The sequence below is a fragment of the Orbicella faveolata genome, unplaced genomic scaffold (assembly GCF_042242905.1).
Source record: "Orbicella faveolata isolate gen_17 unplaced genomic scaffold, um_ofav_v1 contig_46, whole genome shotgun sequence".
Classification (NCBI taxonomy): Eukaryota; Metazoa; Cnidaria; class Anthozoa; order Scleractinia; family Merulinidae; genus Orbicella; species Orbicella faveolata.
The window spans coordinates 22,942,501-22,955,400 of record NW_028301576.1 but is presented as its reverse complement, the minus strand read 5'-3'; the positions used below and the strand labels follow the sequence as shown (position 1 = coordinate 22,955,400).

The following is a 12,900-nucleotide window of genomic DNA, read 5'->3' as shown; positions in this document are numbered from 1 at the left end:
GGCTTTCCTCACCGAATTTCTTTTCCGTCCTCGCCGGGAGCCTTTTTGCAGGCTACATCTAGCATGAACGACGAAGTACTGTTGTTTTATTTCCTTTTAAAAGTGTTGGTTATCTTCAAATCACAGGATATTCGTCATCATGTCACGGAGTCCTCTTAAAGTCTGGTTTTACTAACATGTTTAACGATCAGGATTTTATCGCAAAACAGCTCCGGGTTGTGTATTATTACGATAGAAATGAAATTTGTAATCTAGTAGGTTATATAGTGGTTTAATTAATACCACCATAACCATCAGGACGCTGTGTTTAATTTAGGGCCTGTTTACAAGGAGAGAAGGTTGCCCTAGCAAGCGGGTTACCTTAGCACTCACCATTTCCTCTTTGTTTTCTTCGTCGTGTTTACAAGGCAGCTAGGGTTACCCGGGTAGGCGGGTTACCCTATCTGCGTGCTACGGTTACCCCGGCAGGCTAATAAACTTTTTCTCTTGTAAACGCTCCAGGTAGGATTAACCCGCCTACCCGGGTTAACTTTCTAATTGTTTCCAGTCCCTTTGAGTGTAACCGCGCATTAAGTTGTCCTGTGAAATTTCGCTTGTAAACCCGGGCAATCTTTTGCCCTCCAGCTAGGGTTAACCAGCTTACCAGGGCCGGGTAATCCTCCATCCTTGTAAACAGGCCTTTGATTGTGAAGAAATATAGAATTTATTGCGCGGTGATTGAATTAAAATGATTGCTGTATCGACGCCATAATTGTTTTTGCAATACTTGCGCGCGCGAAAATTGTGTTCGGCCACCTTAAACCGAAAACCGAGTCTGGACAGGGGCTAAGATTCAATTCATATCTCAGTCCTTAGTGACCCGTCAGTGATGTTATGCTATAACATCCCTAAACTATATCCATTCAGAGTGGTGACCAGACTTGGTAAAACACAGTTGAGCTCGATGCAACACAAGTCTTCTGTAAACAATAGTACAGCGTTCGTCCGGTGTTCCGGGGGGGGGGGGATAGGGTGCTTCCTATAAAAGCCATTACGGGGAGGCGCCGCCCGAAAGAGGTACCTTTTTCAGACTTAAGGTACATAAAGAATAAAGATTTCACAAGTTGAGGCGAATGAAAGGGTAAGGAAATCTGTCATTTAGGTATAACATGGACAGCAACTGAATAAATGATACTCGTTCTTTGGTTAACATCTCTTCTGGTAATGCTTATGTTCTCGATCAGTAATACTGTTTATTCAATTCATTCCAAGGGTGTAGAGAGGGATGCAGCGTTTTTAAGTCGGTATGATCGAAGTAGTTCTTGTCTATTTCATCGAAACACTCCATTTCCAACCCCTTTGTTTGCTCATCTCTCTCGTCAAAGGAGAGTCAAAAGGCTGCATGAAACAACCGTAACTGCCAAAATCATCTGCGATGGAGTGCTCCACCTCCTCATTCTCTCCCTCCTCTTCGTGGCGAAATGAACGTTCAGCAGCACCCTTAAAAGGCGACACGTCATCCATCGCCACAGTCCAACTAAAACAAGAAGGGTACAGTGGAACCTCGATTTAACAAAGGGCCAAGGGTCTGGCAAAATATGTACGATACAACGAGGTGTGGTTGTATCGAGCTTCTTTTCCGTATATTTCACTAATACTGGGGCGAAGAATATCGTTCGTTATATCGAAGGCTTTGTTATATAGTGTTTCGTTAAATCGAGGTTCCACTGTATTGCATTTCTGATCTAAATTAGTCGATTAAACATCAGGATAAGTTTCTGTCCTCAACAGAAGCCTCTCCCGTACTGCCTCGATCCTATAGGCTAGAAGTTTGAAGTCTGGAGAGAAAGGAAGAAAACACGAAGACAAACAATAGACTGCAAGGCTGATACTACGTGAAGAAAAAAAACAAACAAACAAACAAAAACGCCCTTCTTTTCTTTCTACCCTCCTCTCATTTCCCTAGGAATCCTCTGGGAACAAAGAGAGAATTAGTAGACAATTGGTTAAACGCGCAATCATTATTACTCATGCTTCAGTTAGATGTCTGTCGCACTATTGGTGTTATAACACCTTGTTGTGATGATGACGATGATGACGATGATGATGATGATGATGTTAGATGTCTATTTTTCTGCATGTATTTACATAGCTATTCATCCTTTTAATTAGCACACGGTAGCTCTCAAAGCGACAACACGTCGTGTGCTTTAACCTAAAACAAACGAGGTTTTAAAAATGCAGGTTTAATTTCTTGTCTGCAGTAAATGTTTCTTTAGTCTTATTTGGCGGTGTAAACAATGGTCAGCTTGTAGCAAATAAATACGCAACGCAATCAAAATATATCAATAAAACAACAACAACAAACAGCAACAGAGACCAGAGACGCGCGGAACGTATCGAGTGTCGTGACCTTCCACAATGAAAAGTAGGTGTTTGAATTCAACGTTGATCAGTCATTGATAAACTAGCCGTTGTCGAGAGATTCTGAAAGTTGTGTAGGTTGTGGCAGTTGGAAAGCGCTTAAGTGGCCATTGCTGTTGTGTAGAGACGTTAAAACTAGAGGAAAGAAAAAGTGGCCTTCTCCTAAAGGAGGTTCGACTCTAGCTTCCAAAGCGCGAGAAACGATGGCCAATGGTCGTAGTCTACTATGACCCCGTGTTAAAAATTAAAAAAAAGAAATCATGGTGTGCATTATCTATGCTTACCTGGAGTTGTATTTTAGTCAAAATTGCGTCAAGCAAGCTTCATTGTTACGCCATAAAAGCTTTCATGACGTCATTTTCCAGCGCTCGAGACAACTAAATCCCAGTCTTCCCAGGAATTTTTAAGACCGAGAGTAATACCAGTTCCCCGCCGCGTAAGATTCAAAATGGCGGCCCGAGTAAACATTTTCTCCACGTGGAATATTTGCATAAAGTAATGTAAACAATTCTAGAAACTGAAAGTTTCGATGGTGGAAATCGACATTTTTGTGCGTTGAAATAGAACGAAAGCGGTGGTGTGCTGAGGACGCTCAAGATGGGCTATTTTGGAGCAAAATGTCAAGTTTATGTAAACTTTGGACGGTGATTTATCAATCTGTGGAACGAATGAACCATTGCGTGTTCACGAGATCAGATGCAAATTGCTCAGTCAACTATAGCAACTGCCTGTTCCAGGAAATATTGCAGCTGTGCAAAGATATTATTTGCTGTTTGAACATGGAATATGGCTCGTAAACGGCTGCAATCTTGGATTGTTCTCCGAGTTGTGCATCTGTTTTCGTCGTGCATTTTCTTCCATTGTTTCATAATTTGCAAGACTCAACATGTTCCTGGCTTTGAGGAAGTGGGCATTAGAAAACACGAAAACAACTTCTCGTCAGGTGTGGCTTAATTATGAATGAAATGGCTTGGTGATATCTGACTTGTTAGTTCTTTACGATTTTTCTCGATCAATTCCATGTGTATTTTAATTTCACTCGAGGCTAATTTATTAATAATTGTAATATGTATATATTAAGCGATGTTGCTTTGACTAGTGGTACAGTCTTTTAAGCTTAAGCTCGATATCAATCATATTCCGAGGTCGTTTTCGTTACACAATGTATTTCAGTGTGGTAATTAATTATCGCAATTGTTATTTCTGAATTCACATGTCTTAGTGTTTAATTTCCGTTGAACCTGTGTTTTTGGGTGAATTATTATTATTAATATAAGATTATTACTTCGATTCAAAGCTTTTAAATGAACATGTAGAGTGAAGTACAAACTGCATGTAGAATGCTATATACCTCTAATATCAATGGAATGATGTACATTTGAACGGGCCCCTAGAATGCGGTCACCCCAAAATCAGACCATGCAGACTGCAGACCGTGCAGACCGTGCAGACTGTGCAGACTGAGTACTTTTTTTCTAACACTTGGCTCACTTTTTTCGCTTCTAGTGAAAAAATAGTGTTCAATATGTCCTAATGTTTGTTATTTACCCACAAGCGGCACAAACTCAACATCTGATTGTTGATTCACGCATTTAATAGACCTTCTATGGGAAATTCCCTTTACTGGTCCTAAATATACTAAAATCATGGCAACCATACTGCACTGAGAATTTCAAATGCTATTCGGTTTTCTGTGATCTTTCCATGCGCTAGTCTTTTTTGGCATGATCGCAGTCACACTCCAACAGCCATTTGGAATTATATTTTGCACACCAAGAGTAGAAAATGCACATGTTACGTGTGACATTATAATATAAGTGAAGTTTATTTCTACATTTTACAGTGTAATATAGCTTATTTAGAACTAAAGCGAGTTTCCCTTGCAAAGTCTATAACGCATCAACAGTCACATACCACCAAGTTTGCGTGGTGTGCGGATAACAAACACTCCGGTACATAATTGAACAGAACCAGAAAATATGCGAGTCAAAAGTAAATGCAAAAACAAGAATATGCAGAAAAAAAAAAGTACGCAGTCTGCACAGTCTGCATGGTCTGTACGGTCTGCACAGTCTGCACAGTCTGTGGTCTGCAGTCTGCAGTCTGCATGGTGTGCATTTTGGGGTGACCGCATAGAATGTTTCAGTGACAACAGAGAAGGTCAAGAGCACAGTATTTGGGATTTTCATGATAAGCAGCCAACATTACTTTAGGTAATCCTATGGTTTTGAGTTCAATTTGGAATTCATTTGAACGAGTGAGTTTTTCAAAAAGCTGAAATTGCACGAGCCGCTTTGGCGAGTGCAATTTCAGCTTTTTGAAAAACTCACAAGCTCAAATTAATTCCAAATTGAACAAGAAAAACCGCATGATTACTTATTAATAATATAAACACGATAAAATTTGCGTGGAGGAAGTGCCAGAAGATCTTTCTTGAAGCCACTTTTTCTCATTTGAGAAAACTTTTTTCAAAGTTTCTGCACACAATTTTCATCATCTTATGTGATATCATTGGCTTAGAAAATTTCCTTTTGTCTTTCAGCCAATCTAACTCAGAATTATGCTGTGTAATTTGCACTTCTAGTGTTACAGTTTTTGCACCAGTGTTACACTTTTTGCACTGGTGTTACACTTGAAATGCACTGCTCTCAGCCAATCAGAATCGAGTAATTTTTTCATGTATATTATTATCTATAGAATAAATATTTACTTAACAACTCATAAGTGACCAAAAATAAAATTTGAATGGACGACTACAAAACACTTATATTGCATGACCATTTCGGTTTTGGTGTCTTGTGCGGTTTGCAGGTTTTCTCCAATTTAGTCTTTGGTTTTCAATTCAGTGTCAACAATGATGGCGGATTTTCGGATTTTTCTGCCCAATGCATTTTACAGTTTTTCTGGTTTTGCCAAGGACGTTACACCTCGCAGTCACGCTAAAACTGTAATTCCAAGGGACTACTTACAGTTAGAGGAATGCATGGCTCGCCTAGTCTCTTTAACAGCGTTTTTTTGGGTTGTAAACGGCTGCCAAGCAAACTATGAAAAACTAAAGATAACATCAAAGCAAAAGACTATTTCTCAAATATCATGCGACTGGGATAATTTTTTGTAGACTTTGACCTTAGACTTTAAACCATCGTGTTTCTATACCTAAATTGCGAGTTTCTCCCTGTTTTGTCGCAGCAATAAAATTATGCTCACTTGCCCTGTTCACCTGGAATAAAGGCAAAGGAGAGACTATTTGGTTGTTAAATAAAGTAGTTTGGTTGTAAAATGGGGCTGCCATTCTGCCCACACAAATGAAAATTCTGACAATGGCAATCAAAAAGTGACTTTAGAATTGCGGTGTTTCTTTTAAACAAAAATCACCTAAAATCATTTTATCGTGCAATTTGCTTCTACTGTAGTTTTACATTACTATAGGTCTGTGGGGCCAATTTACACAAAAAAACGAGCTTTTTATACTGTGATATGTTCTGCACTAATGAGGGAATACGAAAGTAAACCAAGTTTAGACGTATAAAAATTAAATAACAGAAAGAGAAATTTTGAAACCTGCCAAAGCATTGTTAGGGAGGGCTTTTATTTTGGTTTTGGACGAAATTTCTTGCGGTTTTGCAGTTTTTGGCGATTTTTTGCACAGTTTTTCGGTTTCTAGTAGGCCCCTAATCTAATTGTTTTAGTATAATCTACTAGCTGTTCAAAACTTTATCTAATTTCTCTTCATAGACACGCCAAGAAATGGCTGTCATTTTGTTAACAAGGGCACACTGTTAGGCTACTACAAATTTGACCGATCATACATATATATAGTACTCATCAGTTATTTCCTTCAATTAACATTTAGGAATGTATTTTTACACGCCAAATGATGTGACAATCAGAGTTGGTGAGAAACTTCGACTAAACTGTATTGTTGTCAGAGTTGTGAATTCATCTAAAGTTGAGTTTTCGTGGTATCATGGCACCCAAAGGTTGACTAAACTCTCCAGGTTCCTGGACAATAAAACAATCCAGCTACTGATCAATAATGTCAGTTGGAGTGACAATGGAACTTATGTGTGTAGAGAAAATACCAGCTACAGAGTTCAACTGGCGTCTGTCACCGTGAGAGTAGGCGGTAAGTTCAGATCAGTGCAGTGTTTGCTGTCATTTATTATACATGTTGCTAGCAGCAGTCTGTACTTTGAATAGTTGAGTAGGGTGTTTGCCTTTGTTTCATAACTTGGATGATACTGCACGTGTACATTTGAGTATACATGTATATTCCTACATATGTTCACTTTAGTTTATGTTTGTGGCCTTAATAGACTCATGAGAGAATGGAGAAGTGGTGTCATTGTTAGTTAAGTGTGGATAAATTGCAGTGGCAATTTTACTCTTTTTTCTTAATAAATGTTTTTTATATAATACAATTTTTATTATTTTTGAAATGAACACTCAAGCCAGACTTTTAATATAAGTAAGACTTGAAAAGCGATAGTATACTTAGAGACGCGAAAAAGAGAGGGAAAAAAGCATTTATATATGAACAAAAGAAGGCTTATTTTAATTTTTTTTAAACAAATTGGGGTTGAACTGCAATTTTTTTGAGCTCTGCACCTTCAAAATTACCCAAGTCAGTGTTAAAGTGCCTATGAAGTAAAAAATAATTGCTGCTTTTTTGAAAGGCTTTTCAAAGTAAAGAAGTAAGGCATTTCCCTTTTTGGAATATCTTTTTTCGTTCTAGAGATATTTACATTTTTGTATTATGCAAATGAAGAAAGTGATGACGTCATAGGTGGTTCCACTTGAACAGTAAAACACAGAATCAAGAATGTCTCTAGAAATATTGGAGCAGTGTTCTTCAAACTTGGCACCACAAATGTGCATCACAAAAGAGACAGAATGACACCTTCTGTGTTGTTGCCATGGCAACACTTTTGGCTCCAGTCTCTTTCTCTGAAAAACCAAATATGCCAATTTGCAACCCTTTGAAAAGGGACAGAGGGTCTTGCTCAGAACACACATGATTCCCATATTGTCTTAACTCTCCCCGTTCGATTGTTGGGAGTGGATGATCCTTGTTTAAGATAAAATCTGGTAATGTTAGTTTTAATTAAAACAGGACCAGCGGCATACCTGTTGTCATTACGACAGCACGACGGGTGTCATTTTGTTTCTTTCATGATGTACATTTCTGGTGCCAAGTTTAAAGAACACTGCTGTAATATTTATAGAGATATTCTTGATTGAGTGTTGAACTGTTTTAGTGGAACCACCTATGACATCATCACTTATAATACAAAAACGTGAATATCTCTAAAACGAAAAAAGATATTCCAAAAGCCTTTCAAATCAGCAGCAACTATTTTTTACTTCATAGGCACTTTAACTATTAAATGTTTCTTGTAAAATCTCAGCTGGCAATAAGTTAAATTCTTTCACCTGGTGTCATTAACTCACCAGTGGCTCTGCTGGCTGGTAGCTTTAACTCTGTGCACTGATACATGTATTAACTAATGTTTAAATATCTCGACCAATTTGTAAAGTGAATGAAATATTGAAATAATATATTTGGTGTTGTCTTACATGTAGATCTTCCTGGTCCACCCCAAGATGTATGGATCAACAATGTTGAGGTGAAAACTTACGTTCACTGGAAAGCTCCCTGGTACCAGGGTGGATTACAGCTTAGTTATGCTGTCAAAGCAAGATGCAAGAATGCATCCACTCCACTTCGTAACTGTACCTTGAAGGATTCTGTAGCGCTCTGTGAAGGCATACATCCCCAACAGGGATCAGAGTCAGGTCGATTCGTGTGTAAAATCCGGCCGGTTCTTTATCAATTTTATCCACACACCTTTATTCCAGTACCCTATATTGCCTTTGTTGAAGCCAGCAATGTTCTTGGGTCAAGAATGAGTAGTCCAGTTGAATTCACCTACAATGTCCTGAACAGCATAGTTTATAGTAAGTGTCTATCAGTGACAGGCTATTAAATGAGGCTCAATTTAGACTAGGTTAAACTCAAGACAATGCTGGCCAGCTGTCTCCTTCACTAATGTGGGGTGAACTCAGGACTTTTACAGGGCTCAGTTTACAGCTCTCCCTATGAGGTCATTTTGCTTGTGCTGGTCGCTCTTTGCTTACGGTCTTGGTAAAGTATTTTGCTCCACCCATCCCTGCTTTCCCTCTAGGTAAGCATAAATTAGGCACAGTGGGACTGTGCTAGGTAATATTGTAAGTTGCTCACAATATTGTCATGGCTACCTCGCACAGTTAACCTGGCTCCCACTGAACTTTCAGGCACGTTCCAACACTCAGCTATTAGAGATGTGTTACTTAAAACCAGTTTAATATGTAAGTCAGTCTCTGACTTACCTGTTGGGCAGGTAACTTTTTATTTGCCCAGGTAAGTCAGCTGCCAACTACAGGTGTAAGTAAAAAAAAGTAAATTAAGACTTATGCAGGGCTGCTTGTCCGAAGGTGAGCTGGAGTTCTCGGGACTTTCATTCCTAGCCCTGTCATGTGAGTTTCCAAATGGTGGGGGAGATTATCTTGGCTTTCCTGTGAACTTATGAACTCACAAAAAACAATTTGTATATTGTGATTTCATAAGATCACATTTACTGACCTTGCTCCCAGTGAACATATATACAGAGTGTCAGAATGGAAAAATACTTGATGGATCTCATTCATAGTATACCATGATCTCGAGGCAAACGTTTTTGCCTCTGATTAATCCAAGCATGCAATCACCATGTGATAAGAATGAGTTTTACAATCGTAGGTCAATGCATGTAGAGGGTGCAGTGCTTGTCAAGGGTGATTGAGGTGATTCCTTAGTATTGTATTGCGCATCCGTACTGCACATGATTTTCGCGTCAGCGCTCGCACATAGCTCAACAGCGCATGCCCAAATTAGGTTTCGTTTAAAAGATAAAAAATTGCAGGGTATTTCTGGGACATAGATGAATAAACAATCAAAGAAAGTCAAACTCTGTGTGATATAACACGCTGCATTGAAAAACAATCAAGCTTATTTGTTGGGCACGGAAACTACCAAAAGTCACCTAAATAACCGTATTTGTGAGCATTGTGGCATGAAAACAAGCACGGTGACCCCCTCTTTTTACTACATTTTTAATATCTTTTTGTCCTGTAACAACAGCATACCAAGTTTCATCAGAAATCTATGGCGGGTTCTTTTACTAGGGAATCACCTTAAGTAACTTGTGTTTACAGGGGTGTCATTAAGGTTTTGAAGTGAACTTCTTTATAAGAAAACTTTCTTCTAGATGGTCAAACTAGGTGGGAAAAATCATCCTCACAGCCGGTCAATTTTCCTGGTGCTTAGCCCTGAATGGAGTCCCCGTGTACAGTAGCCCTTTGCACAGCAGCCCTTTGCACACATTGCAGGTGCATGAATATAATACTGTCTGCTGTGTTCTGTGAAATGATGACTCAAAAAGAAATTAAATTAAACCAACTCTTAATATTCAGACTATTTTTTCTCACTTAGCAACTCCACAACCTACAGTTTTTCTTGCTGCCAAAGAAGTGACACCACCTGGTACTGTGAAAGTCTCATGGGAAGATGCCAGACGAGGCTGACTCATAGAGGTGGAGTATACTATTCTGTACCATAAAGATGGTGATAACCACAATAAGGTAAAAACTTTATTAGTAGATATATGTACTTACAGCTTGGAATTTGTTTCACACAATACAATGTTTATAGTGTGCACTATTTACTGGGGGAGTGCTGGGTAATTTGATCCATCTAAATCCATGAAATCATTTGCTAATTTTTTTTTTGTTACATGATTATTCGCTTATTACATTAATTACGAATGCATGCACCATTTAATAATTTGCCTCAGTCAGTCACTATGAAGTTATTTACTTAGTCTAATAATAAATCAACAGATAAGACAACCCAATTGATTTCCTAGCCGTACATGACTGTTTAAGTTATTAGTGACTTAAACATCTTAATAAAGTGTTATTTTTATGTCTGTGACTACTTTGGTGCTGTTGTAGAGCTTGACTAGGAGAGCGCCAGAAACTAATGCCCTAATACATGACCTGGTTGGATTCTCCCGCTACCATTTCTACTTACTGGTACGGTATGCAGAGAAAAACACAAACACATATGGTATCTACAGTGAGGCGACACAACGTACACTGAGAACAGATGTCTCAGGTAAGCTACACTGTACTAAAAATTGTGAGCATGAGGTTCCAAATAATTGAAAATCTCCTTTGGTGATGTTAGATTGGAGTATTTGATTGTACTGTGAAGTTAACTTGAGTTTGCAAATGAGACCCTATCTCTTTATTTCACGAGGTTCTTGATAATGTTATGGTCTAGCCTTGTATTTTTGGTGTGGAATCAACTGAAACAAAATTTGGCCAAATTCAGGCCAGTTACTCAATATTTCAGGATATCAAGTCAGTGGACATGGCTTCCAATTGTCTAACTGTGAATTTGGGTACTGTAAGCTTGAATAGCACTGTGATTAGCCTGCATTTGGCCAGCTCTTAATGGAACACGATGTGTACACGTAGTGGAAATTTCGTGAAAAGTGCGTAGGTCTGCCATCTCTATTTGTTGCATTCTGTTGAGAAAAACAAAGAAATGTCAGCTGACAGTTGAGTTTATGTAATCACATCAAGATCTTTTATTAGTCTCACCTTTTCTGAGAAACATTCGTGAGAAGTGGTGTGTGCACTGTACTGTATGGGCCACGCCCTACAATCTCAGTGCTAAGCGTGACCTACAGTGTAGGATGAATTTCACAGATAGTTTCACAGGTAATTCGTTTGTTGATTATTTTTTCTAGCACCAAGGGATCCTCCACTAATTACGAACTGTAGTCACTGGATTAATGTTAGCAGTGGTCGTGGATTGATGATCACCTGGAGGGTATGTGATCTTTGTCAATGACAAGTAAAGCCGGTACTTATTAATGAAATCTAGCTGACTCAAGTGACAGTGACTGTAGCATAAAGTGGCTAAGAGTATTCCTACTCTCCCTCCCCACCCTCGCTTTCCTGGGTGAGATACTCGTCCATCACAAAATTCTGCCAGGTTATCCCAACAATTTGGTGGTACTCATTGATACACCTGGGTGGAGAGAGACACTGTCAGAGTAAACTGTCTTGCTCAAGAACGCAATGCAATGTCCCCGGCCAGAGCTCGAACATGGACCTCTTAATTCGGGCACAAGCACACTAAGTTTCTAACCACAAGGCCACCGCACCCTCCACTGGCCTTGGTGTAGGGCGTGGCTATAATGGCTGATATCCAATGGCTGCATGCTGAGCCAATCAAAGATCTGGGAATACATTATCGAATGCTTCAGTTTTTTAACAGTACACAAGATACTGATTATATACCGGTCACATTTTTCTCTTTCATCATAGACTCCTCACGCTGAATATTTCAGTGGACCCATGAAGAGCACACTGATTTTGTACCGCTGTTCACAAGGCTCGGGAAATGTAACAGTGAATGACACGTCTGCTCGCAGTGCAGTCATAACTGCCGTGAAACTGTCTGACTCTTGCCATGTATGGATGAAACTGTGTAATGAACCAGGATTGTGTAGCTCTATCAGCAACATGTGCCTCACTCCTAGCATTCTTAAAGGTGCGTACAGACACTTTCTGTCGGAGCTTCAGGGGTTTCATTAAGGATGACGCGCCAGGGATATTGACGGGCCGTGAGGCTAATTTTGTCTGCCAGGTTTGAACATCTGGAAGAAAGATTTTCCTATAAAAAAAGTTCAGTTCAAAGAGTTTTGCCCGCCTGTGAAAACCAATTGTCCTTCTGCTGAAAACGTTCATGAAACCCCTAGAGCTTACAACTGTGGTCACAGTCTACAGACGTTCATTGTAGGAGAGAAAACAGTTTATTTTTTGAGGAACGAGAGCTTGCTGTTGAGTGCTCTATACTCTTCTCACGTGTTGATTTCATTTCAGGGATGGTCAACAGCAAGCTTTTTATGACGATTTCGAGAATCGGACGAAGTCTGTTTTGTCCCATTATATTTAAAACCAAAAACCAAAGTAAACGTACAGTAATCTTCAAGTACGTTCAAAGTGCTTTAGTTATAAGATGTTTGGACTTGCATTGGTCGGAGAATCTTTCGATGTAAAGGAGCGCATGAGGGGATGTCGAAGAAAGTAAAATTTGGACGGGACCGATTCGGCTCGCTGATTGACTGCGGATCCACTCGGCTATTGCCTCATGGATCCACAGCTACTTTGACAATGTTATGACGAAATTCATGATCAATAACAGGACAGACGCATGAAAAACTGACGTCGATTTGTTAAGCCTGGTATTGCATATGATATGGCATAGTATCGTGTATCTCCTATATGCTTGTTGTTACTTCCTTTAGGTAACTCATCCTCAGGTCCCACAAATTCAAAGAACAGTGTCACAAAAACTGTGTTGATGAGCGTGGCGGGAGCAGCAATGGGCGTAGTTCTAGTAAT

The 12,900-nt window shown here is 39.4% G+C and overlaps 1 pseudogene across 1 annotated transcript in view; it reads left to right on the top strand.

Moving 5' to 3' along the window:
- The first annotated feature begins 2,821 nt into the window (after window positions 1-2,821).
- LOC149098943 (uncharacterized) overlaps window positions 2,822-12,900 on the top strand; it is a 12,624-nt pseudogene continuing 2,545 nt past the window's right edge. The window contains exons 1-8 of the transcript XR_016203667.1: window positions 2,822-3,346; window positions 6,257-6,529; window positions 7,987-8,361; window positions 9,914-10,062; window positions 10,435-10,597; window positions 11,238-11,320; window positions 11,821-12,046; window positions 12,804-12,900. The exon at window positions 12,804-12,900 is cut by the window's right edge and continues 24 nt beyond it. The product of XR_016203667.1 is annotated as an uncharacterized LOC149098943 (transcript). The remainder of the gene's footprint in view (window positions 3,347-6,256; window positions 6,530-7,986; window positions 8,362-9,913; window positions 10,063-10,434; window positions 10,598-11,237; window positions 11,321-11,820; window positions 12,047-12,803) is intronic.